Source organism: Triturus cristatus, chromosome 3_2, assembly GCF_964204655.1.
Source record: "Triturus cristatus chromosome 3_2, aTriCri1.1, whole genome shotgun sequence".
Taxonomy (NCBI): domain Eukaryota; kingdom Metazoa; phylum Chordata; class Amphibia; order Caudata; family Salamandridae; genus Triturus; species Triturus cristatus.
The window spans coordinates 883,418,091-883,444,959 of NC_140584.1; positions in this window are offsets into that span (position 1 = coordinate 883,418,091).

The window sequence follows — 26,869 nt, forward strand, 5'->3', positions numbered from 1 at the left end:
GACCTGCCTCAAGCCTCCTGACGACGCCTGCAGCTTCAATCCAGAGCAACCCCCCCCACCCCAACCGTGACCAGAGCGGGTAAGAAAATCTGACGTCCCAAGGCACCCCTGCACCCGACGCCCCACGGCCTTGTGTGCCCAACCCAGCGATGCCTAATCAACCCTCAACATCCCAACTTACCCCTCAAAGTGGTGGTCACTCCTGGAAGATCCTCGTCCTCGCCTGCAGTGTTTCTTTGTCGTGGAGAATCTCCATTTGGTTATTCTGGACCCGGGTGCGAGAGGCTCTTCAGGTTCCTAGCGGGTGCCGAGCTGCGAGGGCGGTGTGCCATATTGCTCCTACCCCCCTCCCGGGATCCCTGAGGCTTCATATGGATATGCCTCTGAAATAAACTCGTTCTTTTCCACCACTATATAATTTTTTGGGCGGACTTTTCACTGTATATATATTTTTCACATAATCAGTCCACGGTAGGGTGAGCCTTAGCGCGCCCACACCGCCGGGACTCTGCACTCCCACTCTGGTCCTGACGAAAGCCTGTTAACATACACTAAGGCAGAAACATGTTGACCGCCACAGAGTGAATCTGGTCTTCTATTTTTTGACCTTCACTCTCCCCTTTTTAATATTTTCAATTAGCAAAACTAATTATCTTTTTTGACTCAATTGAAAATTTTAAATTCACTGTCACCTCACATGAACCCCGCTCCGCAGTAACCTGGCGTTGTAGCACACTGGGATGGCATTCGGCTATACCCAGTGGAGCCCGATGATGAAGCATGTCACCAACCAGGTTGGCGAGTGAGGGCTTTACACAAAACCTATATAATCTTAGTAGGTTTACCTTTCTCGCAACAACATACATGATTGTTTTGAGTCAGCAGACCCGTGCTCTTTTGACCCAAAGAGGCCCTGTTTGAATGACACGGACTTTGTTGTTTTCTGAGAATCTCCATTGAAATCAACAGGGCACATGACCTCAAAACAGCACCCTGCACCCGGCCGCCCTAGTGCCGCTGAGGGTGCCCCTTTGGTGCCAACTTGGTCCCCAACTTGCCCTGAGCTTAACCCTAGGAGCCTTGACCCCACAACCCCGTGGCCTGCCTGCCAGCAGCCACCAACCGGAGCCCCCCTATCCTCCGTAGGATAACATTGGGCCTCAACACTCTGTACCCGGCCGCCCTAGTGCCACTGGGGGTGCAACAACAGTGCATCACTGACCCTGGGAGACCCCTGAGTCTTGCCCCAGAACCCTAACTTCAAAGACCGAATACTTACCTCAAAACCGATTACCTGTTTTTCCTCATAGGATAACATTGACACTTTTTCTCCCAAAATGTTTCCATGTGTCGACTTTTTAAAACTAAGAATATTCCTTAAAAAACGCACAAATAACCTAACCGAATTTTCTCAACTGTTTGCAGGAAAGGTCCCAGTGCTGAACCCAGATATCCGGCACTGAGTAAGAAAAGTAACTAAAAAGTAACTTACCTGTGAATTGAATTTCCTTCCATAGGATAACATTGGGGGTTCTTTGTGAAAAAGTTTGTCAACTTTTGAAATACAAGAATATTCTTTAAAAATCGTACAAGCTACAGAAACGTAATTACTTACCTGTTTTAAGTAGATGCCCCAGTGCTGAATCTAGGAGTCCAGCACAGGATTACAAAAGTAACGCAAAAGTAACTTACCTGCTAAGTGAATTTCCTCCTATAGAATAACATTGGTGATTCTATGTGAAAAAGTTTCTAAGTGTCAACTTTTGAAATACAATAATATTCTTTAAAAATCATACCTCTAAAACGCATTTACTCACCTGTTTTCAGGAAATGTCCCAGGGCTGAATCTAGGATCCAACCCTGTTAGCCAAAGTAATCTGAAAAGTAATTAACTGCATTTTACTTCAAAAGCCCATTCATTTGAATGTACCATACCTGCAATGTGTTGCAAACTGCTTACGTAAAACTGTAACCAAAACCAGTACAAGTTATACTGCAATTTGAACTGTGTTCATACAAGTAATTTACTACTGCAAAGTATTTATATGCTTACCTGTACCAGGCTTGATTGGTTCTAGAAATAAAACAACAGTATATTTTTTTATACAAAATAATTGGCCTAGAGTTCAGTTCTTCAGTGTGTGAATTCATTTGCTGACAGAGTGTGTATACCAAATGCTTAACACTGTCCTCTGATACTGCCTTACTGCTCGACCAAGCTACCACTTTAGAGAGTAAGGTTCTATACAACTTTAACCTCTGCCAAACCTCTGGAGACTCTTGGACTCTATACACACTGTACCTCACTTTGGTGCAGTATATATAGAGCCAGTTTCTTACATATAGGTATAAGTATATATATATATTTATACATGTAAAGGAAATATGTAAAGCATTTCTACGTAAGGTATACCTATGGTTACATTATCTTCTTATGTTTTTCTCTCGCTATAGTGATGTATATGGAGTTGTTTGTTACATGAGTAATGTTCTCTACTTGTAACCTAAAATTTGGGTTAAATATGTGTAAGTTTCCCACCATCCTCAAAAGACAATCTGGAAAGTTGGATGGTACTGCTTACTATTATGATTCAGGCATGTGAATCTATGAAAGATACCCCGATACTGGATGAGAAAATAAGTTACTTACCTGTAACTACGGTTATCCAGTATTGGTATCTTTCATAGATTCACATGCACCCACCCTCCTCCCCGTAGAGGCGGTTTCTGTTTATATATATCAAGACAATCACTTCTCACTTGTGCTGGGAAAATCTGAGGGAAACTACCTCTGCTGGGAAGGTTCTAGAGGGTGCTAACAGCTGATTGGCTGCATTTAGCTTTTGGTCCTTTTTTTTAAAAAGGACATAGATAGGCAATATTAGCATGGCTCAGGGCCATTGTAGCCTATGGCATTTCTGGAATACTGCTTGTTTATTATACCGTGGGACTCCCATCTCGTCGTCGGTGAATGATTCAGGCTTGTGAATCCATGAAAGTTACCAATACTTGATAACCGTAGTTGCAGGTAAGTAAATTATTTTCATATTTATCTTGTGTTTGGATTTCTACCGCCCCTTCAGCATAGATTGGAACTTTGCAGAGACTATGCGGCACGGTGCACCCCACATACCCTTTTTCCCCATGGTGACCGCTTGCCTAGCTTGGGCAACAGTGCCAGGGATTTGGCATAAGCATGTGAGCAGCATGCACAATTGAATGGTGTGGTTCCCTGTAGCTGCACTCCTGATCCAGCTTGTAGGTTGTCATAGGGCACATGGTGCTTGGAAGCAAGAGCATAGAATATCCTCCAGGTAGAAGTGCTGTTCCTGACAAGTTGCACCTACCATCTTTGTGGGCATAGTGCCAGCAGTTTCTCTTCTATTTAAGGATTGAATGCATGTGGTAGCGGCTGGGCATTAGTAGATTGGTTTAGAGCAGTTGCCAGGAGTTGTATTGGCAAATTGGGATGATCAAGAAGATATTGAGGCACATCTTGAACAAAAACACAGGACAGCTGCCAAGCAATCTTCATTGGACTGCCTTCACTATAGACCCATTAAGCAGCTAAAAAGCCTACATTGAAGTCAGCCTGGGTAGAAATCCAGTAGTGATTGGAACACATGGATGCGTAGAACAATCTTTGGGAATGGCCATGACAGTGATAGTGTCCAAGGAGAGCAGCTTTGGCTGTGTGCCGGGGCAGGCAGATTACCAAATGGAGCTAGCTCTTCAGACCAGTTGTTCTTGCATATTAACTGTCTAGGACTTCTGGCCTACTCATTCGCGTTATATTGCCTTGTCGATTACAAGCTGTAGTGATGCATTCTCTGAAGGATAGACAGTATGTTGGCAGTTCAACATATTCCCTGGTGAGCACCAGGTCAAAGATTATTTTGGTTTTGGCTCAGGAGTAACGGTGTTTCTTCCTTGAACTAAGTACATTCTGGTACCATGCATATAGGACTCTTTTGATCTTGAACAAAAGAGAGGCTCCAGTCTTCTTATTTTTGAGGCTAGATTAGAAACAGCCAAGAAATGCGTTCCTGTAAAATTGGTTGGGATGGTCGCACCAGCTATACATTATTGTTCTCTGTGATGATCTCCGAAGTAGTAACCCCAGTATGCAGGCCCATTGAGGATCTAGTTCCAGTGACATCACTCCAGAAGCCACAAGGTGGCCTTAGCAGTCTGACTTGATCCTGTCAAATTCTAAGGGAGAGCTCCATTCCCTGCTGACGCATAGGCCTGTTCAACTAAATCTTTGTGGATGTGTGGGGATGATGGGAAACCTCTGGACTTTCAGAGAAAGCAGTTACTCACTTAACACGCCTGGTGCTTAGGCAGCAATTAGAGTTAGAGCTCAGCACGACCCAGATGGTGTAATTGGTGCTTGTAGAAGATAGTTGTCATTTACTTGGTAAATTATTGTTTGAGACATGTGTGGTATAGATACACATGCTTTGCATACTCCTGGCATCTAGTGTTGGGTCCAGATGCTTGCAAGTTGTTTTTTTTCTTCGAAGAAGTCTTTCAAGTCACGAGGTAAGGTTAATCCTCGTCATAGTGTGCTTTCTCATCGACTCCATTGTTTTCTTCCTGCCATCGGGTTCGGACGTGTATTTCAGCACTTCACATTGAGACCATTTTCAGGATCCTTTCAGTGCTCAATCCACTCTATCCTCATAGGTATTGTTTCAAAAGCGTTTTCCATCTCTACCACATCGAAATTTGGAAGACTTCACTCATCAGTTTGGAACACCTAGTCGTGGCCTTCAGGCCTAGCCTGTCCAGGTTACCTTCTACTCGACACCAACTCTTTCGACGTAAGCCGCAAATTGAACGGCCTCCATTTCAATTCTGCCATCGGTGCCTCTCTAAGTACCCGCGCACCGACCTCCACAAAGTCTGCAATCTGTGCTTGTCTCCGTAGCACTAAGAAGAAGACTGTGACGCGTGTCAGTCATTTAGTTCTAAAAAAAGACCTTGCAGGACCGTCGGGCTCGAAGTAGAGACATGCAGACAGAACAGAGAAGACACCCCCAATATCTTCGGTCAAGAAGATATTCAGAAACAAGAAGACATGGAGGAGTCGCCGCCGAAGAAGAAGAGGCCTTATCAGTGCTAGACTCCAAACTTGAGACTGATCTGTAGTTCCATGATCTTCTGGATGGTCAAGGTGCCGTGAGTATCCAAACCCCTTTGCCCACACAAAAACCTACTTCTGCTAAACAAAAGGCTTTTGGGACACAACTGCCGTCCGGCCATGGTAGGTACTGAGACTCTGCTTCAAACGCCCCACCCTCCAGCTAGAAAGCACAAACAAAGCCTTCCAGCTCTGCCCAATACAGTACAGTGCATCTTCGGCTCCAAAACCATTGGTACCAAAAGAGAAGATCGCTTCGGTTCCAAAAACTTTGGCACCAAAACATAAATCTGCTCCTCCAACACATTCAGAGCCGAAACTATGCAGGAAAGACTGGATCATAAACAAAAGAAAATACTTATTCATCTAGAGACTGGACGCGTTCTAACAAAACCTGCATCAGTACCATCTTCCAAAAGGAACACTTCTTTCCTTCAAGATGCTAATAATAAGATGCCTTTAAAAAAGAAGGACATAGCTACCAGTTCCATGCACTCTATTTCTCCTTCACCACCAGCACATTCAGCTGTACCTTTGGTACCTTCTTCACCTAAAACCCTCTAAACATCATACCTCTGGATTCTCCTCACACAAAACCAGATGTAGGGGATGGCAATATTTATGAAGCACCACCAGACCCCTGGCTGCATTATAAATTATAATGTAGACCCTCTAGCAGACACGGATCTGATCTTTATCCTGCCAAGCCCTTACTTCCTGATAACGCCTCCTATCGGGTGCTCGTTTCAGGGCAGCTGCATACCATGGGGTCACCTCACACAAAGAAGCCTTAGAAGAAGACTTTTTATTTGAAACCATAGGTACTTCACATAAAACATCTTTACTGATGTTAAAAGGCATGATGCATCATGCAGAGGATATTTTTAAAGACCCTGCACATGCACGCATTATTACACCTAGGGTGGGCAAAAAATATATACTCGCACCATCTGACCCAATTTTTGGTAAAGGTCAGCTTCCTCCAGATACCTTGGTTGTGTCCAGTGCTTGAAGGAGTTTCCTGAGCTAATAGGGCCCATCTTGGCCAATATTTTTAATTCCATGTTTTCATCTGGTGTTGACCACTCACAATGGAAAAAGGCCTCTATCTTGCCCTTATTAATAAAAGCCCAACCTCAACCCTGAAGACACTAACAACTGTCGGCCAATCGCACATCTTCCTTTACCTGCTAAACTAGCTGAAAAGATTATGAACGACCAATTAGCCCAATATATTCAGAACCACAACCTGCTTGATAAAACTCAAATTGGCTTTAGGAAAACCCATAGTATGGAAACGGCGCTCATCAAAGCCACAGAGGAGATTAGGTATGGACTAGATAAGGTGGTATAGCTGCGCTTGTCCTTTTGGACTTAACTGCGGCCTTTGATACGGTTGATCATGGGCTCTTGATCAACCGTATGTCCTCCCTAGGCATCAGGGACAAGGCCAAATCTCTGCTAGCTTCCTTCTTGTCCAAAAGAGCTCAGTTAATTAAGCTGGGCGATTTTGAGTCCCCTCCTTTTTCCCTTCCCTTCGGAGTCCCACAGGGCTCCTCCATCAGCCCTATACTTTTTAATATTTACATGCACGATTTGGCTCAAGTGATTAAAGCTTTTGAATTAGGACTTACATCATACGCAGACGATACCCAAATCGTTCTTTCCGTTCACAAGGAAGGAGACCGCGTCTCAGCCAATTTTCACAACAGCATGATGTCGATCAGCACCTGGATGTCCAGTCATTGCCTCACACTAAACTCCTCTAAGACCAAGGTGATGGTTTTTGGCAACCTCTCTGGCTTGGTCCTCTGGCTGGTGGCCAGATAATCTTGGACAGCCTCCTGTCCCAGTTCCCAAGACCAAAATTTTGGGGTCGTCCTCGATGATAAGTTGTCGTAGAAATACCACGTCAACTCAGTCGTCTCTTCTTCCTTTTACATCCTCAGAATTGTAAAGAAATTGTTTCCTTTTATTCCTATTGAAGCTATGAAGACGATTATAGCTGCATTGGTTCTATCTAAAGTAGACTATTGTAATGGCCTACTGATCAACTCTCGGCAATTGGTTTTAAACAATTACAGCTTATTCAAAATGCTGTTGCCAGACTGCTGTCTGGCACACCAACATTTTCTGTCCCTGAGGTGATCAGACAACTACACTGGCAGCCAATTAAAAGCAGAATAAAATTTAAGGTGCTGTGCATTGCATATAAAGCCACACACAATATAGGACCTGAATTCCTGAAGAAATCGCTAAAGATTTACATCCCTAGCAGACCACTGTATTCTACTGGTGCAAACTTGTTGGTAGTCCCCAGAATTTTTAGAACTAACTGGGGTGACAGAAGCTGTGTGGTGGACGCTGCTAAGCTCTGTAATTACCTTCCCTATCAGATCAGAGGCATGCCTGGACTACTCCTGTTAAGGAAAAAATAAAAAACCTGGCTTTTTAATAATTAGGTCCCCATCAGCCTCTTTCATTTAACTCTCTCTGGTCTCAGGAGAAGTCAGCGCCAAGATACCTTTCAATAGTTGTGCGCTTTATAAATAGTCATAACATAGGGACATGCACTATGATCAGTAGGTCAAACATGAAGAGAGCCATCAAGCCAATTAGTTAACATGATGAGATAACATTGATGGAGGGATTGGTTATGGTCAATCCTCATGCGGGTTCAGCGATGGTGGGAATCAACTTTGGCCAGTCTCTCTTGGCATACGTCTTACAAGGTGACCAAAAGCGCTCAAATTTAGACATCTTGTCCGCAACCAAATGCAGTCAATCGTTCCATAGCATAAATGTGCCATAGCTTAGTCCATCACAAAGCCAAACTAGGCTGTAGAGAGGCCTTCCAGATGTTGACTACTATAAGCCTAGCCGCTAATAATAAGGTAAGTAATATGCCTGAGGAGTTGTGTATGGATCGGCAGAATCCTCCCCAGCCTCTTCCAATAACAGCACCAAAGGGTCCATTGGTAAGGTCACTAAACAAATATGGGATCAGTAGAAGCACCTCTACCCAAAAGCATTTGACATGTATACATTCCAACCACATATGCATATAGGTGCCTCTAGAATCACAGCCCCACCAACAGGTCAGAAATTCCCACCGTTGCATGCAACCAAACTAGAGTGAAGTACCATAGCATAAGAAGTGTATAAAAGTTGGCCTTGTGTTGGAGATCGAGGTCTTGACCACCCATCCCCACAACCTCTGCCAGACATCGTCAGAAATAGTAGTGCCCTAATCTTGTTCCCAATGTGACTGATTTAGATATCGTTGTGGCTGAAAGAGATCATAGAAGATCAAGTACAGGCAGGTAAGGCAGGTAATGCCCTTCCTGGTGGACCGCTGTGCAAAAAGTTGTTCAAAGGGCTTCTTGGTTCGACCACCCCTAGCCCTCACTGAGGGTGAGTCGGCCTCGTGTAGCAATTAGGTAAGCCGGAATTCGCCCTACGAGGTCAAGTGGCAGCACTGCCTACAAGTTTGCCTGAACGGTTCCATCGTGATAAAGGCCACCCGAAAATGGGGGTGCTCCTCCTCCCAAATCCGCAAAGCGAGCATTGAGAGTGCCTGGCACAAAGTCTGGGCTGTATAATATGGGGGAGAGAGAGGGTAAGAGTAGGTAGTAGCTGCCCAACTGCGGTTTATTTTATCACAGTGCCTGAGTAGAGTTGATGCGGCGTATCGGGTGTTTGGGAAGATGCGAAGCGGTCTCGGGGCCTCAACCACATAATATGTTGTAGAGGAAGGGCCGAACAACCCTGTTCTAAAAGCACCCAAGGCTTGACATAGGGGGGGTTGTGCCAGTCTAAGGCAGATTGCAATTGGGCCGGCTGAGTATAATATTCTACATTAGGGAATCCCAACTTGCCTTCCAGCGTTCTCTTATAAAGTGTTGTTTTAGGTATACAAGGCGTAGCGTTCTGCCACACATACTGCAGAAGCTGCCTTTGGGTTTGTTGAATAGTCTCACGCAGGATCCACAGGGACATAGTGTGTTTGACATACACTAGGCGTAGCAAGTAATTCATCTTCACAGCATTTATTCGGCCTAGTCATGATATCCCCTGCTTGCCCCATCAGTACAGATCTTTTAGTAGAGCAGCTAACATCGGTGGAATATTATGGTTGTAGAGCTTATGAACAAAGTTCATCAGCTGGATCCTGAAGTAACGCATAGAGGTAGTCCCCCAAGCAAAGCCAAAGGAGGAGAGTAGGGGGTGAGTCTGTTGATTGGGGTCATCCACCACGATGCCTGTGGATTTTATGTACTTGATACAGAAACCTGAAGCTTCTTAGAAGTGTCTTAGTTCATCCACCAAATGCGGGAGAGAAGATTTTGGGTGTGTGAGAAAGCATAGCACGTTGTCGGCAAAAAGTGAAAACTTATATTCTTCGCCATCAACCTCGAGCCCACGAAAAGCAGGATTTGTCTCAATATGGTGAATCAATGGCTCCATTGGCAGAGAAAAAATCAATGGTGACAGAGGGCACAACTATCGAAGAAAGGGTACCATTAATTCTAATTGTGGCAGTTGGGGATATGTAGTTGGCCAACAAATATGCCGTCATACAGGGTCCCAGCCCTGTTTTAGCTAAAACTGCACCCAAGAACTACCAATCCACTCAATCATAAGCCTTTTCCGCATCTAGCGAGAGAAGGACAGTGGTGGTTTTGGAACGCTCAGCTACATCAATCACTTTTACCGCCAGGCGCACATTATCACAAGCTTGCCTATTATAGATGAAGCCGTACTGGCAATTAGACAGCAACAGCAGCCAAATAGAATGTATACAGAGACTAGGATGGAGGTAAAAAGTTTGGCATCAAACTTCAACAGTGCAATAGGCCTATAAGAAGAGCAAGCCAAAGGGTCCTTACCTGGTTTCACAATAGAGTTAAGTGAATTCTGTCATAGTTGATGTGACTGTCTTGGTGGCAAGGAATGAGTTGTAGACCTTAGAAAGAGGGTCAACTAGCAATTCACAATAAGCTGTATAAAAGGACATGGAAAACCCATCTGGACCGGGAGTCTTATTGGCTTTCAAACGGTGTATAGCAGATTTCACCTCCTCTGAGGTTATGGGTTCCTCTAATTCTTGAACTAGTGCGGGGTCTAAGAGGGGGAGGGAGGGGGGGAGAGAGTCATGTAAGTATTGGGTCTGAAACTATGCTAATGGGGGGGTGAGCTTGATAAAGGAGTATATAATGTGTCTGAAAAAGACCCAGAATGTCTGACCTATCTGTATAGAAAACCCTAGTCTCGCTCTTAATGGCCTTGCTTCTGTCTCCATTTATACACTAGCAGTCGGTGCTCTTTATCTCCCCTCTAATAGTATTTCTGACTAATAAACAATAATTTCCGTGCCACATCGATCATGTAAAGATGTTCTAATTCGCCCTAACCCATCTCAGTTCCCTATACACCCTATTAGAGCCTGTAGCTTTATTGTGGGACTCCAGCTGAGACAGACGTGTCTCAAAGTCTGTCTTCTGGATCCAAGCCAGACGGATAAAGGTAGATGTGTGGTTGATGAGCTCCCCTCACAGTACTGCCTTTGCGGCGTCCCACAGGGTCACCCATGAGAACTCCCCATTGTCGTTTTCCTTGAAGTGATACTCCAAGGACTCTCGAACTGAGGGGCATATTCCCAAGAACGTGTGATAATCGTCGCAAAAGTTACTTAACGCAACCTACAACATCGCATTCGATCACGGGAATTTTATGCCGTGTTAACCAAGTATTCACGACACGGCGGTACCATGCGATAGACACCAGATAACGCATCAACTGACCACGTTAAAATCAACGCCACACCACAAAAATGCGAAACACGAACGCAAAAAGCGCGAAACAAAAAGCTGCGAAAACCAGCCACAGGCCTGGAAATCCCACGCGTCTGGCGGGAAAATGCACTATAAAAGCAGAACAAGAAAAACACCAGAAACAATCCAAAGTGCTCAGCACCATGGATGCACCCTGAACGAGCGCAGAGGCCAATGCAAACCCCACAAGCCCCACAGACCACCAGAAAGGTACAACGGGGTCGGTGAAGGCCAGGGAGAAGAGGGAGAGGAAGATGGGGTGCAGTCCGCAGCAACACAAGACCAGCATCACTGAGGTGACAGAACGCTACCAGCAACTGTCCCACAATCAGACTACCTAGAATGCAGCCGGAGTGTCGAGGAGGACAATGGATGAGGCCAAGAGGCGCTGGCATGACCTGGAAACCTAAACCAGGCACAAACCCGCTGCCAACAGGAAGGCAGCAACGGCGACAGATGGTGGGAGTCCTGCACCACAGGTGGAAATGGAGGCCAGTCATCAGTGTGGAGACAGTGCAAGTAGGGGCGGGGGGGGGGGGGTGGGGGGGGGAGTACAGACACAGCTCGAGAGGACCTGACACAACAACAACAGGGTGAGGAAGGGACTGGGGGGACCAGGGGAGATGGGCACAATCGCACACATGCACAAATCAAGTATAGCACACTGCACACCCTCAATGACCCTGGATCATGTCCCTCATCCCCGTGGCACACTGCAGCCCACACACATAGCAATCACAGCACATCCACATTGACAACAACGTGGTACAAAGCGCAAAGCCGACATTGCAGAGCAGAGGACACAACTGTCTCCGCACACGCACAGAAACATGCTTACTACATCTGACAGAGCAGGAAACTGTGAAATGGAAAAGTACGCGTACGACCTCACATCCGTTATGTAGTCCAAATGTACACTGTCCTGCAGCAGCACTCAGCACCTCCCAAACAGTCACAATGTACATTGTCATACAGTCTGCATGTAAACCAGAACAATGCACCAACATACATGTCAACACAATGTCAACATGCATCTCCCCTTCACATTGCAGAGGGGCACACAACACCTCCAGCAGAGCACCGCAGACAACACATCAGTGATGCCGGAGAGGACCACCACACCTTCGATACCGACGCCCTACAACAGCCCATGGACATCCTATGCAACCCACCACCAGGAGCCTGGCAGTCAAACGCCTTAGAGGAGAACACAGAGCCTGCAACAGACCACACAGCAGGAAGCATCCGCAAGCACAGCTGGCTCACGACACTTCATAAACACACCCACCCATGGCACACCAATGCCATGTGTCAGCATGCCAAAAGGAGGTTGCCGAACAGGTGTGGGTGGGCTCCGTACCCATGGAAGGTGAACTAGATCATATACCTTGGTGTCTATTACCCGTCAGGGACCACCCACACCCCACAAAGGAGACACACACTGCCTTAGACACATGCAGATGCACATTCGCAGTACGGAACCACGCCCAGGGGCACGCAAATAGCAGTCACACACCCACGTTGGCTCTGCGTACGATGGCTCAGGCCACTCTCCTTATGAATTGAGTGTGTGACGACAAAGCAACAAGTCCTAGCTCTAACCCGCTGCCTGCGCTGACATGTCTGCGTCCGCTGTACACAGCACAATGCAATGTCGTAGGGCCCGGGGCCCTCATGCATACAACAAGACCACAGGGACACATGCAGAGATCATGTTGAACTGGCTACGGGCACATGCGCCCGGCCCCCGTTATTGGCAGGGCCACATGTACAGTGACGCCTGTGCTGGATGTGTGTGGGGTGAGTGTAAGCCAGCCTGCACGGAATGCTTGGTGCTGGCAACCACTTGAACATTGGACACCAGTGCAGTGCTGAGCAACACTGAGGGAGCCGGAGCAAGTACAGAGGTCACCCCAAATGCAAACAGAAGTGTCCGTGAGTTGCAGTGCACTGGGGTTGGGGCACTAGAGATGAGCACGCTCATGTGAAGAAAAAGTCTTGGATTGTGTCCCTTCGAGATATTCCTGATGCAGATGCAGTGGGGTCTGCTAGACCTGCATCATCTTCCTCATCAACGTCCCAGGTCTCCCACACTGCTTGAGGTGACATTGCTGCACAACCTCTCCACAGCACAAAACGCAATCAGTAACGGACGATGGCTTGCGGTGCACTGAGTTAGTGGCACCTGGAGTGCTGAGCAGGGTATCAGGCGTCTGTCAGGACCACCAGATGGCGGTTGGAGGTGGTCCTAGCGGTGGGGGCGTGTGCCTTCTGGGTGATGCGACATCCGGGCCGGTCAGGACTAGATTTAATGTGTGAGCCCTGGTGGGATGCAGTTGAGTCCAGCGGCAGCTGACAGCGCAGGGCCACAGACACATGGCATTGATGACCCCAAGGCCATCGCCTCGGAGGCCATCCAATATCCCAGAAGAAGGGGTCACGGACCTGACCAGAGTTAGTGGCCCCAGATGCACAGCGGCCGGCGCAGGCACCCCGCCACAGGAAGGTGATTTGCGGTGCACTAAGGTAGGGCCTGGCACAGGGAGCGGGTCCTCATCCATGTCGAAGGTGAATGTGGCAGAGGCTTGTGGGGGACAGAGGAAGGTGTGCTCCGGGGCATGATGCGGAAGGTCTGATGTTATCCAGAAGCAGCAAATGGTGGAGTGGAAAGCGACAGCATCGTTTTTACCACAAATTCGGTATCAGCTACATGAGGATGAAAACTACCCACTAGTCCATAGGTTCAGACACCACCACTGTACGACCAGAGAGTGTCCACGTCTGTCGGGGAACAGACTTAGTGGCACCGGGGCTGAGAGGGGATGCAGTCTGCAATGATGCCGGTACACTCATATGAACTCTGCCATTGCTAAATCAAGACTCTGACCTACTGGACCGCAATGTAGGCCGGAGGCAGTGATCAGCAGTGGCCCACAGCCACGTGTCGTTGGTTCGCGACGTACAGAGTTCGTGACACCAGGGCAGTTGTCGGTAGTGTTCGATCACCTCCATAACGATTATCCTATTCCCTCGGGACTGCAACGCGTCATCCTCTTACGCCACTCCTTGCGTACAATGATAAGTATTTTTCCTTTGAATAATCGATGTTCAGTTCCAGTTCTGTGGCCTAGGTACTGAGTGGTGGACCCCGATGACACGGGCTTCTAACATTCTCCCCTATCCACAGGACGAGTGGGCTTCGGACACAGAGGAACGTTTTCTCCTGGCCGATGCAGGGCCCTTTAACTGGGACTCTCCGGGAACACAAGGACCGCCCATAGATGACGTCACGAAGCCGGGATCTCCAAAACGGGGAGGAACCAGGAAGTCGGCGGACGGCGAGCCCAGGAGGAGTATCGGAGGAGAGCTGAGAGAGGAAAGAGGCGAGGAGGTGGACGTGGCCAAGCGGAGCGAACCAGAGGACAGTGGAGGAAAGGAAGCCGAGAGGACCGTAGGATACGGAGACGGCGAAGCGCCCTGCCACGTTCCCGGGGGAGGAGCGTGGCTAGGACAGGTACGGGACCGGGTAGCGGGTTGGATAGGGAGGTGGGACCGTCCACGCTAAACGACCGCTTCGGGTGTTTACATCCTTCCCTTATTTTCGTTCAACCCCTCACGTATTATACCACTCGAGAAGCTTATTTTGATACCCACAAGGTGGTTCCTCACTCCCCTGGCCCTGGTGTTAGGTGCGACGAGCCTGTATAACCTACCTAATATCGTCCCTTCTCTTCTCTTCTGGGGAACACCGGGAGCCGCCCTCGTGACGGGAGAGAAAAGACCCACCCTGGGAAGCAGACGGCCCCGAGACATCTACCAGCTGCTCACCACGGATCCCGCCCGCTTTGCAAGAGAAAGAATCACCAGCCGGACAAAACGCAAACTTATCGCAATAAAACCCAAACTACCACGACCTCGTGTTGCGTCCCTCCTTGTTAATCCATCACAACTGGTGTCAGAAATGGGATTAACATCTCACTCCATCTGTGAATCGAAGATGGAGGCCCTCGTGCAGCATTTGATCCAGGGCCAAGAGAAACTCAGTTGGGCCCTGGAGAGGCAGATGACATCCGCCCAGGCGGATAGGGAACTTTTCCAAAATTCCATGAAAGCTCACCTCGAGTCTCTACCGAAGACTATACCAGAAACAAACATACCGGTACCTGTAGAGCGACGGCTACCCTACTCTAGTGCGGCCGGAGTCTCCCTACAAAAGTATGTGACCGGAGAAGACCCGGATGCCTTCCTAACTAACTTTGAGCAAGCCGCTCGTGCTTGCGGGTGGCCCGAAGAGAAATGGCCCTTCTTTCTGGCTCCGCTCCTGTCCGGGGAAGCCCAGGCCGCTTACCAGGTGGCCAACCCGAACGGTGCCACTGGCTATCAGCACATTAAGGAGGTCATCCTGGAACACTTGGGGCTTGACGCTGAAGCCTACCGCTGCAAATTTAGAAAATAAAGAGGAGTGCAGGGAGAAAATCCAAAGACATTATACTTCCGACTAAAAACGGCAGCGGACAAGTGGCTGAAGCCAGAGGCCAGCACCAAAGAGGAAATCATGGCAAAAATATATATGGAGCAATTTTTAGAAGCTTTACCCTTCGGGACACAAAAATGGTTAAGACAACATCCCCACTTAACACCTGAACAAGCTGTAGATATGGCCAAGTATTTCGCGAGGGCTCAACCCCGCTCATATCCCCTGGAGATAGAGAACGCTAACAAACACCCGATGGGAGGTAGAAACGAGAGAAAGGTGGCCCCTCCCCTTGCACTTCCCCCGGCCCAAGAACTTTCGCTCGGAAGCGCCGCTAGCCCGGGGCCCTCAGTGCTTCGAGTGTGGGGAGTGGGGCCACATCGCCAGGCTGTGTCCCAGGAAAAGGACCGAGGAACCCATGGACGTGGGGTATCTACCCAGGAGCGTCCTCTACTCAGCCGAGATGGGCACGTCATTTTACGTACGTGTAGGGATGAATGGCTTTACCTTAAACGCTTTGTTAGACTCAGGATGCCGTCAGTCGGTGGTCCGAAAAAGGCTAGTGTTGCCCCACCAGTATCTATCCCAACACATGGTACACATAAGGTGTATACACGGGGAGGTCCGGCCCTACCCCTTGGCCCTAGTTCCGCTCACCCCCGTGAACGGACCCACCTGTACGGTGAGGGTGGGGGTGGTGGACTCCCTACCCGAGGACATCATACTGGGGGTGGACAACCCAGACTTTCTGACGATGTTTAAATGGTCTATGAAGCACGAGACCCAGGGAGACGGTATGGCCAGACCAGGTCTCGTCTCGGCGGAGCCGTGGATAACCGACAGGAGCTTCAGCTTCGCCCAGTGCAATGATCGTACCTTGTTTAATGCATGGGAAAGTGCTCACATACACCAGACAAACCCGAAAGAAACATATCCCCGGTTTTTGATAAAAGACGAGCTATTATACCGGGAAGGAACCAAGGAAGGGGGTCTACAGTTGTTAGTTCCCCAACCCTTCCGGGAGCAGATACTGTTCTTTTCACATCCCCATCTAACGGCCGGTCTTGCAGGGAAAGAGAAAACCACTAGTGGGGTGCTGAGATTTTTCCATTGGCCCGGGGTATATAGGGATATAGAGGAGTATTGTAAAACCTGTGACGTCTGTCAGAGAAAATCCTCTTATAAACCGAGAGCCACTCCCCTACAACCCATGCCCATTATTGGAGTCCCCTTGGAGAGGGTGGGTATGGATCTTATAGGGCCCCTTCCTCGAACCAAAAGAGGCCATCTACATGCCCTCGTTATAGTGGATTACGCTACACGATTCATTGAGGCCTTTCCCTTGACATCTGTGGTAAATAATTTAATTACCGGGACTTAATTTGATACAGAAACATAATAAAAATAGCTCAGTAAATAAGAGGCAGAATCCGTGGTATTAGAGGTTCGGAATGGGCTTTATTCCAATGGATGATTCGAATCGGTTGCTCCAAGTTCCATCACCACGAAGGTTCAGGAAGTGAAGTACATACATTATTGATAATTATTCACTTTTATACAATAGGCATTACAGTGAAGTAAATGCAAGAGGCGTAACAATTGATAGCAAAGATAACATTTCACATGCGTAGCTGAAAGAGGCGTAATTGGGTGTAACAAGGAAAACGTCATTGGTTATGATGTCACATATGGGTGGACCTATGAAATAATTTCGCAATGTCAGCAGAAATACTTGGCAGAGATGCGCGCGCAGCAGTATGACGTGTGATTGACGTGCAACTAGGGGGTGAAGGGGACTTGACATTTAACTCTACATGTGGCGACAGAAGTCTGGAGGGTCAAGTCAACCTAATCCCAAATCATATCTAACATCCTATGTTTAAAGAACTATGTTATCCAGAAGAGAGGTCTCTTAGAGTAGAATCTTATTCTATACTGACTATACTGACTGTTAGTGCGTGTACAAGCGTCTAAGTGTCTACACTAGATGCGAGGGCAGGAATCTTCTATAGTAACAGGGCTATGAATTACTTGCATGAAGACAGAGAAGCCGGGCCTTTGCTCGGTAGCTGGAAGAATGTTTACTGAAACTACTAGACAGGAATGCATTGGGCAGGGAACGGAGCAGATAATTTCGAAGGTGAAATACAGTTTCTTGGCAGGCAACAGGCTGATGTCAGGCTTCGTGAGCCGCGCAGGGAATGAGACAAAGTTCATGGTCACAGATGCAGGCTCAGACTGGAGCTTCAGAGACAGAAAGCAAGAAAAGCTTGATGATAGAATCAGGGCCTACTTGCCTGGACTGTAAAATAGCATAAGTGAACCATATAAAGCCGGTGGCCTTTCATACTTAGGAATGGAATATCCGGCCTATTCATGGCGTATCTGAAAGAGGACATGTTGACGGTGGACGCACATGTGTTTGCGTCTTCATAACTGGAACTGGAGGGAACATACATGTACTTGTAACATGCACATAGAACCGTTGGGGTCCAAGATAGGGGACATAACTGACCAGAAAAATCCATATTTCCACATTCCCTCCTTGTCCCCTACTTGCCCGTCAAGAGATATCAATCTTCATCAATCCATTGATCTGTTCATATAGCATCATTTGTTCTTCTTTTTTCTTCTGGGACGAATGAAATCTTGGTGGTGGAATACACGATGTGGCACACAGACCACAAATCGCTGGTCCACATTGTAGGCATAGACAGCAACTGAATAGTATGAGAAAGCCAATACCTAGGAAGGATAGGACCTTCCATCCAAAGGTAGATAATACACTCCAAAACCACCCGGACCAAGTCCAGGTGCCTGGATTCTGGTGTATCTGGCTTACAATCTTATGAAGGCGAGTTATGGCTTTATATACAGAGGGCGAATTTTCTGGTATGAAAATGCAACAACTTGATCCGATGACCCTACAAGCTCCGCCCCTATCGGCCAGGATGACGTCAAGGACAAGACGATTCTGAAGCACAACAATCCGCATAGCAGACTGTTCTTCTGTTAAATTGCCTAAGGCGGAAATAGTTTTGTTCACTACTGCTTCAAGGGTTCTAGTTAATCTACGTATCAGCTTACTATTAGTAACGGTACCTATATAGGGAAAGAGACCTTTATTGAAATCTGTGTATTTTTCCCAAGCTGTTTCAGTGTAATCGACAATTGGGAGATCTCTCCTTTCTCTATTGTGTACTAAATGAGTATTTCTGTGATAATCAGGAGGAGCTAGGAAAACAGGTGGCAAAAGAAATCCAATGTAGCAGGTACCATCCCAATCTAGAGGTAGGCGTACATATGCCGTCTGACCACATATGAAATAGGAATGGCGGGAAGCTCTAAATGTCGACTTGCCTTGATCACTGAATTCTATTACAGTGGTGCATCTACTATGGCCCATATGTATGGAACCATTCTTTCTTACACATAATTCACCCTTTACTGGAAATATTGACATAGCGGGCAAAATTGGAGTAGCTTCGGATTCGACATTTAGGATCATAAGATTAAGCGTAAAATTACCTAATCCATATACTTCATTTTCTAGATCAGTTCCTGTTCTCTTGGGAAGTCCCTCCTTGTTAGGGTAGCAGACTTTAAGTAAAACTAAGTTCAAATTTCCCCATACCCAGTTGTCTTGATAAACTGCAGAATTTGAATCTAGGGAATTAATTAAACTAAACCATGCTCCACAGGAGCCGTTGTGTGTGAACGGGTATGGAAAAAGAGGTAGAATTCCTTTATAGTTCTGATAGGGAGGGAGTCGGCCACATATCCAACAATTTGTAGCATTGCTAACCTGATGGGAATGATGTAACATACTAATAAACGTGTTATTGCGCAGCGCAAATCTATACGATAATTCATGCGGGGGTAGGTCACTAAAAGAATGTTCAGCAGTAACATTATAAACATGTCTAGAAATAGGATAATATATGTGCAACAATATACTTGCAGTAATTATTAAGAAACTTAGGAAAAACAAAATTAATAACGTCACTGTGCAATGACTACGCAGTGATTTACAGTATGCATGTCGTTTCAACATTTTTCGGGTGTTTTCTCTATTCAGATCTAAGGGATACATGTCAGGGACAAATTCAACCGCTTCACCTTGGAGAGGACTTAAACAATCAAATTTCCCGATCGGTTAGATCTGAGTTTTAGTTTATAATGTTCGTGACTACTTGTTTCAACAAAAGGAGGTTTTGAGTCAATGGGTGAAGACACACAAGGTGTGGTGTTTACGTCCGATGGTAGTCCATGAAATTTCTTGATATGACTCGAATGTATCCAGCCTTTTCTGCCCTCGATCTTCACGGCTGTCCTTGTGGTGAGCAGGACCAATTTCGGTGACTTCCACCTAGGATCCAGCTGAGTCTTTCGATCAAAGTTCCTTACTAAAACGAGATCCCCTGGAATCACGTCATGGGGTTTCACCTCAGTGTTGTCAGGAAAGGCTGCAGCTACCTGTGAACGACAAGATTGTAGTGCAGACATCAAGGAAGCCAAATAATCTGTCAGCATATTACAGTCAATATCAGTTATTTTACGTGGTATAGGCGTCCCCCACATATTTGGTGGTCTGCCAAAGATCACCTCATACGGGGATAGCCCTGTTCGAGAGTGTGCTACCATTCTCATGTAAAAGAGTGCAACTGGTAAGGCTACTACCCAGTCGACACCTTTCTCTCTGCATATTTTGGACAATCTGATTTTCAGGATCTGATTATGTCTTTCTACGAGACCTGCTGCCTCGGGGTGTCGGACACAGTGGAATTTCCACTGATAGCCTAACAAAAGTGAAACGTGTTTCATTAGTTCGGATGAGAACGGCTGGCCGTTATCTGAGTAGACAGCACGTGGTAAACCGTATCGTGGGAAGAATTCTCGAACTAACTGTTTGGCAGTAGTCGGGGCAGTGTAATCTGAAACCGGGTATGCCTCTGTCCAACGGGAAAGAGCACAGACAACTACGAGAACATATTTGAATCCTCGACATCGTTCCATCTGGATATAATCCATCTGGAGGATTTCAAAAGGGTGATCAGGAGGCTGAAATCCACCCTGTTCTACGGGAACGCTTTTTCCTGGGTTGAACTGACAACAGATCATACAGGTACGAACTTTTTGTTTCGCTGCTGCTCGTAAATGTTTGTTGAACCAAATGTGTTGAATGCTGTCTAGCATAGCTTTCTCTCCTAGATGCGCTGGACTATGGACAGTGTTAATAATGACTTGGACCATTGAATCAGGAAGGAACCATACAGATTTTTCCTTCGTCATCCATCCTTGGTCCGTTTGAATCCCTCCTAATTCAGTCCATTTCTTTATTTCGTCTGGAGTAGCATGTGTCTGTATGTCAATTACGTCAAGAGCGGGATCTTTAATCGTCATACAATGTGTTGGCGTCGGGACTATTGTCTTTGTCATGTCGGATGTTTGAGTTTGAGCAGTCTGTTTAGCTGTTCTGTCAGCTAGATTATTGCCTTGAGAAATGATATCAGTAACCTTCGTATGAGCTTTACATTTCATAATTGATATTGCAGTGGGTAGATGTATTGCATCTAATAAGGCATGAATGAGGGGTCCGTGCTGAATGTGGGCACCGTGAGAAGTTAAATAACCTCTCTCTCGCCACAGCACGCCGAAGTCATGTACAACTCCGAATGCATAACGTGAATCAGTGTATATGTTGACTTTTTTATTTGCGGCTTGAATACAGGCTTGTGTCAGAGCGACGAGCTCTGCTGCTTGAGCGGACAAGGTATTTATACAATTTGTTTCAATGATTTCAGTGTCTGTTGTGACTGCGTAAGCGGCCACTAACTCTCCTGTATTTGTTCTCATACATGAACCATCTACATACAACGTCAGGTCTGGGTCTGACAATGGGACATCTGTCAAGTCCTGTCTGGGTTTCGTCGTGATTGTAATAACGTCAATACAGTCATGAGCTAGTGGGTCTGTTCCGTTTACTGGTAACAGTGTGGCAGGATTCAATGTGTTACAACGTCTGATTTCTATATGTGGTTGGAACAATGTTAATTCATACCCTGTAAGTCGCGCTATAGTTAAATGTTGTGTTTGCGTTCGATTCAAAAGAACCTCTACTGCATGTGGTACTTGTACTGTCAATGGATGTCCTAACACTATGGCATCGCTTTGTCTGATTGCTAAAGCTGTCGCTGCCACCGATTTTAGGCATGCAGGCAAAGCCTGAGCTACGGGATCTAATGTACTAGAAAAATAAGCACATGGTTTGTGGGATCCTGCTTGTTCCTGTGTGAGTACTGACAAGGCAGTACCTTCGCGTTCTGTAACAAAGAGTATAAACTGTTTATTGTAACATGGTGTTGCTAAAACCGGTGCTTGACATAAAGCTTTCTTTAAGCTTTCAAAAGCTTGTGTATGTTCCTGAGTCCAAGGGAGAACAGTCGATGTGGCTGCCTCCTGTGTTGTCAACTGAATGAGTGGTTTTGCTAGAAATGCATACTGAGGGATCCACTGCCTACAATATGAAGTGAGGCCTATAAAAGCCCGCACCTCCTTTTGTGTCTTGGGTATAGGCATGTTAGCTATTAACTGAATGCGGTCGGGTGTAAGCTGCCTTCCCTCCTTGGACAGCGAGTGTCCAAGATAAACAACTCGCTGGACACAGAATTGCAGCTTAGAAGGGGACACCTTGTGCCCCTTTTCGGCTAGAAATTGTAAAACTGTCAGTGATGCTTTCTCACATTCAGGTTCGCTTCTGGCGGTGATCAGCAGATCATCGACATATTGAAGCAGGGCAGTGTTTACTGGCATGTGGATACTGTCGAGTTCTCGTTTCAGTGCTTGGCTATAGATGCTGGGGCTTTCTGTAAATCCTTGAGGTGCGCGTGAGAATTTAAAGCTACGTCCATTTAAACTAAATCCGAACAAGTATTGGCTTTCCGGATCTATAGGGACGCTGAAAAAGGCATTCTTGAGATCAATTACAGTAAAGAATGTTGCTTCAGAATCAATAGCTGTCAGTAATGACGAGATATCTGGGACCACAGGGAATTGTGGCACAATGCACTTGTTTAATTCGCGCAGATCAATAACCAATCAATATACTGGCGGGGCCTTTAGATCTGTTCGTTTAAGAATCGGAATTATCGGTGTATTACATACATTGGAGTCTGTTTCTACAACCACTCCTTGGGCAATGAGCTCGTCAATGATTTGTAGTAAAGCCACTACAGCATCTGATGGTAACTTGTATTGTCGCATTCGTGGTAGTACCACTCCTGCCTTTAGTGTAACTCGATATGGTGTAATATTCATGCAACCAACGTCAGTAGGGCCTTGTGCCCATAGATGTGTAGGTAAAGTCTGCAGTCGGGGATCCATGTCTCGAGACACATAGTGACCTTTGAAAACACGTAAAAACAATCTTACTCCTTCCGGAGAACAACATATTATAGCTCCTAGAGCTTTCAGTGTTTTTATACCTAACAAGTTTTCTGGACATGATTTAGTAAGCAATAAATCTGTAGTTCTGGTCAAGGGTCCTATCGTAAGTGGAAGAGGCTGTGATACTTCATTAACAATAGGTTTTCCTGAAAAACCAAGGGAAATATTCTGTGAGCCTGAGAGGGGTGCCCCTGGAACTTCACTACGTTTTATAGTTGTTCGACTTGCCCCTGTATCTAGTAGGAATTTTCTATCTTGGCCTAATAATTCACTATGTACATAAGGTCCTTCTTGGTCTACAGGGACCTCGATAAGGGGTAAGTCAACTTCCCTCTCTAGGCTGTTTCATGCATATCGTTGATAATCAGGATAGTCGTACTGTGCGGTCTGGTACAGCTGTCGTGTCGTGGTTTGTGTGGCAGCAGCAGGCAACGCTGGTGCGGCTGGCACAAACTGTATAGACTGTTGTGGAGCTGGCATGGCCTGTGCGTGCTGCGGTGCTCCTTGTTCATTCTGATCCTGTCTAGGTGGCCGTGGTCTTTCTTTTGTAATACCTGTGGCGATATTACGCTTCAGGACTGGGCAATCGTGTATATAATGACCTGGTTGTTTACAGTAGTTGCATGTCCCTTTTATAGGTCCTGCTGAATCACTGGAATGTGTCGTACCCTTTTTATGTCCTTCAGCTGGAACTGTCTGGGAGACTAGCATTTTCATTTTCGTGTCTTTCATGCGTCTTTGTTCATGATCTTGTTCCTCTCTAATTCTATTGTGATGATACTGTAACATTTGTAACATTTGTGATGGGGTGTTACCTTGCCAGGTACTCTCGAATTTTAATACTCTATTCTTCACTTGGGGCAAGGAATTTTCAACTAATTTGGTCACAAACAGATGTGGGTATGATTCGCTACTTGCTTTTATGCCACTATTTATACCAAAACATTTTTCAAATCGTGCATAGAAATCACTAGTGTCTTCATCTTGCTTTTGTTTACAGGCTGAAATTGCACCCCAGTCTTCCTTTTTCGTAGTTAATAAACGTGGCAGTACCTGTACTAGTAAACCTGGTAGTGCTTTAGTTTTGTCCCCAAGCCCCGAACCTGGACCTCGGGCCTTTTCTTCATTTTCTAATGCTGTCCAGTCTATCTTTTGGTCTCCCACCTCCCACTCTTTTTCTTTGAGTTTTTCATAAATGCCAGCAGGCATCAACACCTTTAATATTGTCATAATGTCGGGATAGGTATACTCTCCCATGAGTAACATGTCTTTAATTTCTCGGTGGAAACCCGCTGGGTCTTTGTCATGACTGGGTACCACTTTCTTCATTTCTAACAATTCTATTTTCGATATGGGCGTATATACATATACACGTTTAAACTGATTGTCCTCGCCCTTTATTGGGTGTACTTCTCGTAAGGGATTCTGTCTGTCCATGTAATACATCGGTCTTTCCTTGATGGGCAGTGAAACATGTTCTGGACATACAAAAAGAATGTACTGCCTTCTTGATTCTAGTATTTCTTTAATTAGCTTAGTACCTGAACCTCTCCATCTATTCGTGAGTAATTCAGTCAATATATCAGGTAAGGGACCAGGATCTTAATGTTGGCTTTTATATAGTATAAGAAGTTGTTGAATCATATAAATCCCAGCTAAACGCTGTTCATCTGGGGTGAGATTCAAAAATGTGTGTGCTACTGTATCATCATCATACTTTCCGGGACTGTCAATCCAATGAACGGCTGACCTGGCTAATTCTTGTTCATCCATAGACTCGAGAAAATGATAACCCCTTCGTTCTCGGAGTAATTTATCAGTGGCTTGGAACGAATGCTCGGGGGATTTTATATTTATTATAGGTGTTTGGAAATTCCTGTTATTATCTGGGCATATCGGACGTATCGGGTCAGTAAAACATCTAGTACTATTACAAGATCTTCCTCTACCTACATAGGCTATAGTTTCTGACTGTCCTGTGGGCAGTCCTGATCCTTCCTCCTCCTCATTTTGTTCAAACTGGTCTACCGCTAATCTCTCTTCGTGTAGGCGTTCTATTTCTTTACGGATCTTTCGGCACATGGCTATTATACAGTTTTGCTTATCATGTCTCCCTTCTGATATATTCTGGCTCCATCTGGTAAGAGTTTGCATTGCTTTCGGGTCTACCCCCGGTCGGTCTTGATTTCTGATCACACAATTAATAAGGAAACGTAACAGTTCCCCTTGTATCTCCACTTTCTGGTATTCCATAGCTCTGTTAATACATTCAGAATCTCGCCCTGTTTGGACAAAATGGTATATATTATCTAGATGCATAGTCATTCCTGGTAACTTCCCTAAATACACCGCGGCTCGTCTGATACGTAATGATGCCATGATCATTTCGTCCTCTTTGCCGGGCACAGGGTCATATCTACAATCTATAAGAAGTTCCTTAAGCGTGCGGGCATTTATGAGTTTGGGGGTACGTGGATGTGCTGACTCTTGAAAAGTAAGTTTATTTATTCGGGGTGGCGTAGAAAAAATGTTGGTAGCCCCTCCCGTAGCCCCGTCTGGGGTATCGGGCGTGAAAGGATTCGTTGAACGCGATACAGCAACTATAGGTGTGGACATAGCTATAGAAGTAGCTGTAGGAACAGATGAGGAAACAGATGTGCTTGCCGGAACTTGTGTCAGGATTTGTTGTTGTAGAGATACAGATACAGGATCTTGGCGTTGAACCTCCCCGGCCGACGGTCTATGTGGGGCGGGGTTAGCATACTCGGGAGCTGCGTCATCTAAATATGAGGAAAGAAAAACATCTCCTGCGGTTCTAGGATGCCCTTTAGGATGTACCTTTATTGGAAACAATGGGGGTGGCAAGTCTTTTGGTATCCCCGCAGTAGCCTTAGGTAATCCCTCGGCTAGAAGGGGATACATACCCTTCATAAGGGCATGTCTTTGTCTGTCTACTTGTTCTGATTTTACTCGTGTACCTTCTTCAATTAATAGATTTTCTCGGACTTCATTTGAATTCTCTTTACTCTTCTCTTCCTGTCTACGTGCTTTTTCTGTACGTCTATACGATTCTTTACGCCATAATTCAATGGCGTCTTTCTGTGATTGTCTAGCTTTCTTTTTCCATAATTCTTCCTCTACTTTCACGATGCACTCTGCATCCCAGGTCCCAGCCGCGGGCCACCTCTGACTTTCTGGTAATTCCTTAGTGTAGTCTACCCATAGATCAAGAAATAATATGGCGTCTAAGCCGTGTTTATGATACATGAAGTACCCTGGAGTGTCCCTAGGAGGAATAGGAACAGCTTCTTCGAGTACCCCTTTTCTAGTTGTGATCTGTCTTAATTTCGAAAAGAGCGGCATATTGAGAACTGATCTGATACTTGATCTTGAACAAACTTAATACAATAAACACGATAATGAACAGTCATTCATACCACAATATGCAGAACGTATTAACACGTTTAACATTTAACATTTAAATGAGCAAACAATGATGATGACGATCTAAGGAAAACTTAATCACTAAACATAATACTCGGCATTATCTGAATTATTCTGAATTTATATACTTGATATACTAGATATACTGCTAAACAGTACAGATACACTGCTAAAACAGTGCAGACCGGATTTGTGTACCCAAACCCGTCTGGACCGGCACAACTTATGTGCACGCCAGAACGCCTCCCCAGTAATGGTACTCACCGGGTAGCTCGGAACGGAAGGCCTCGGAACGGAACTGGACTCGACTCGACAACTTCGGACACTTCTAAGCTTCGGAAACCTGGTGGGCCTCTGTATACCTCGGATCTTGCTCTCTCAGCTAGGCTCTGGTCGGGATACTTCGCACTTCTCACCGCCTCGTCTGGGTGTTGATCGCAGCCTCAGTCGCCCCCGCTTGACCGGAGGGAGATACAGGAAATCCTGCTGGTACGCGTTGTTGTCCGTCCAGCTGTGGCAGGAGAC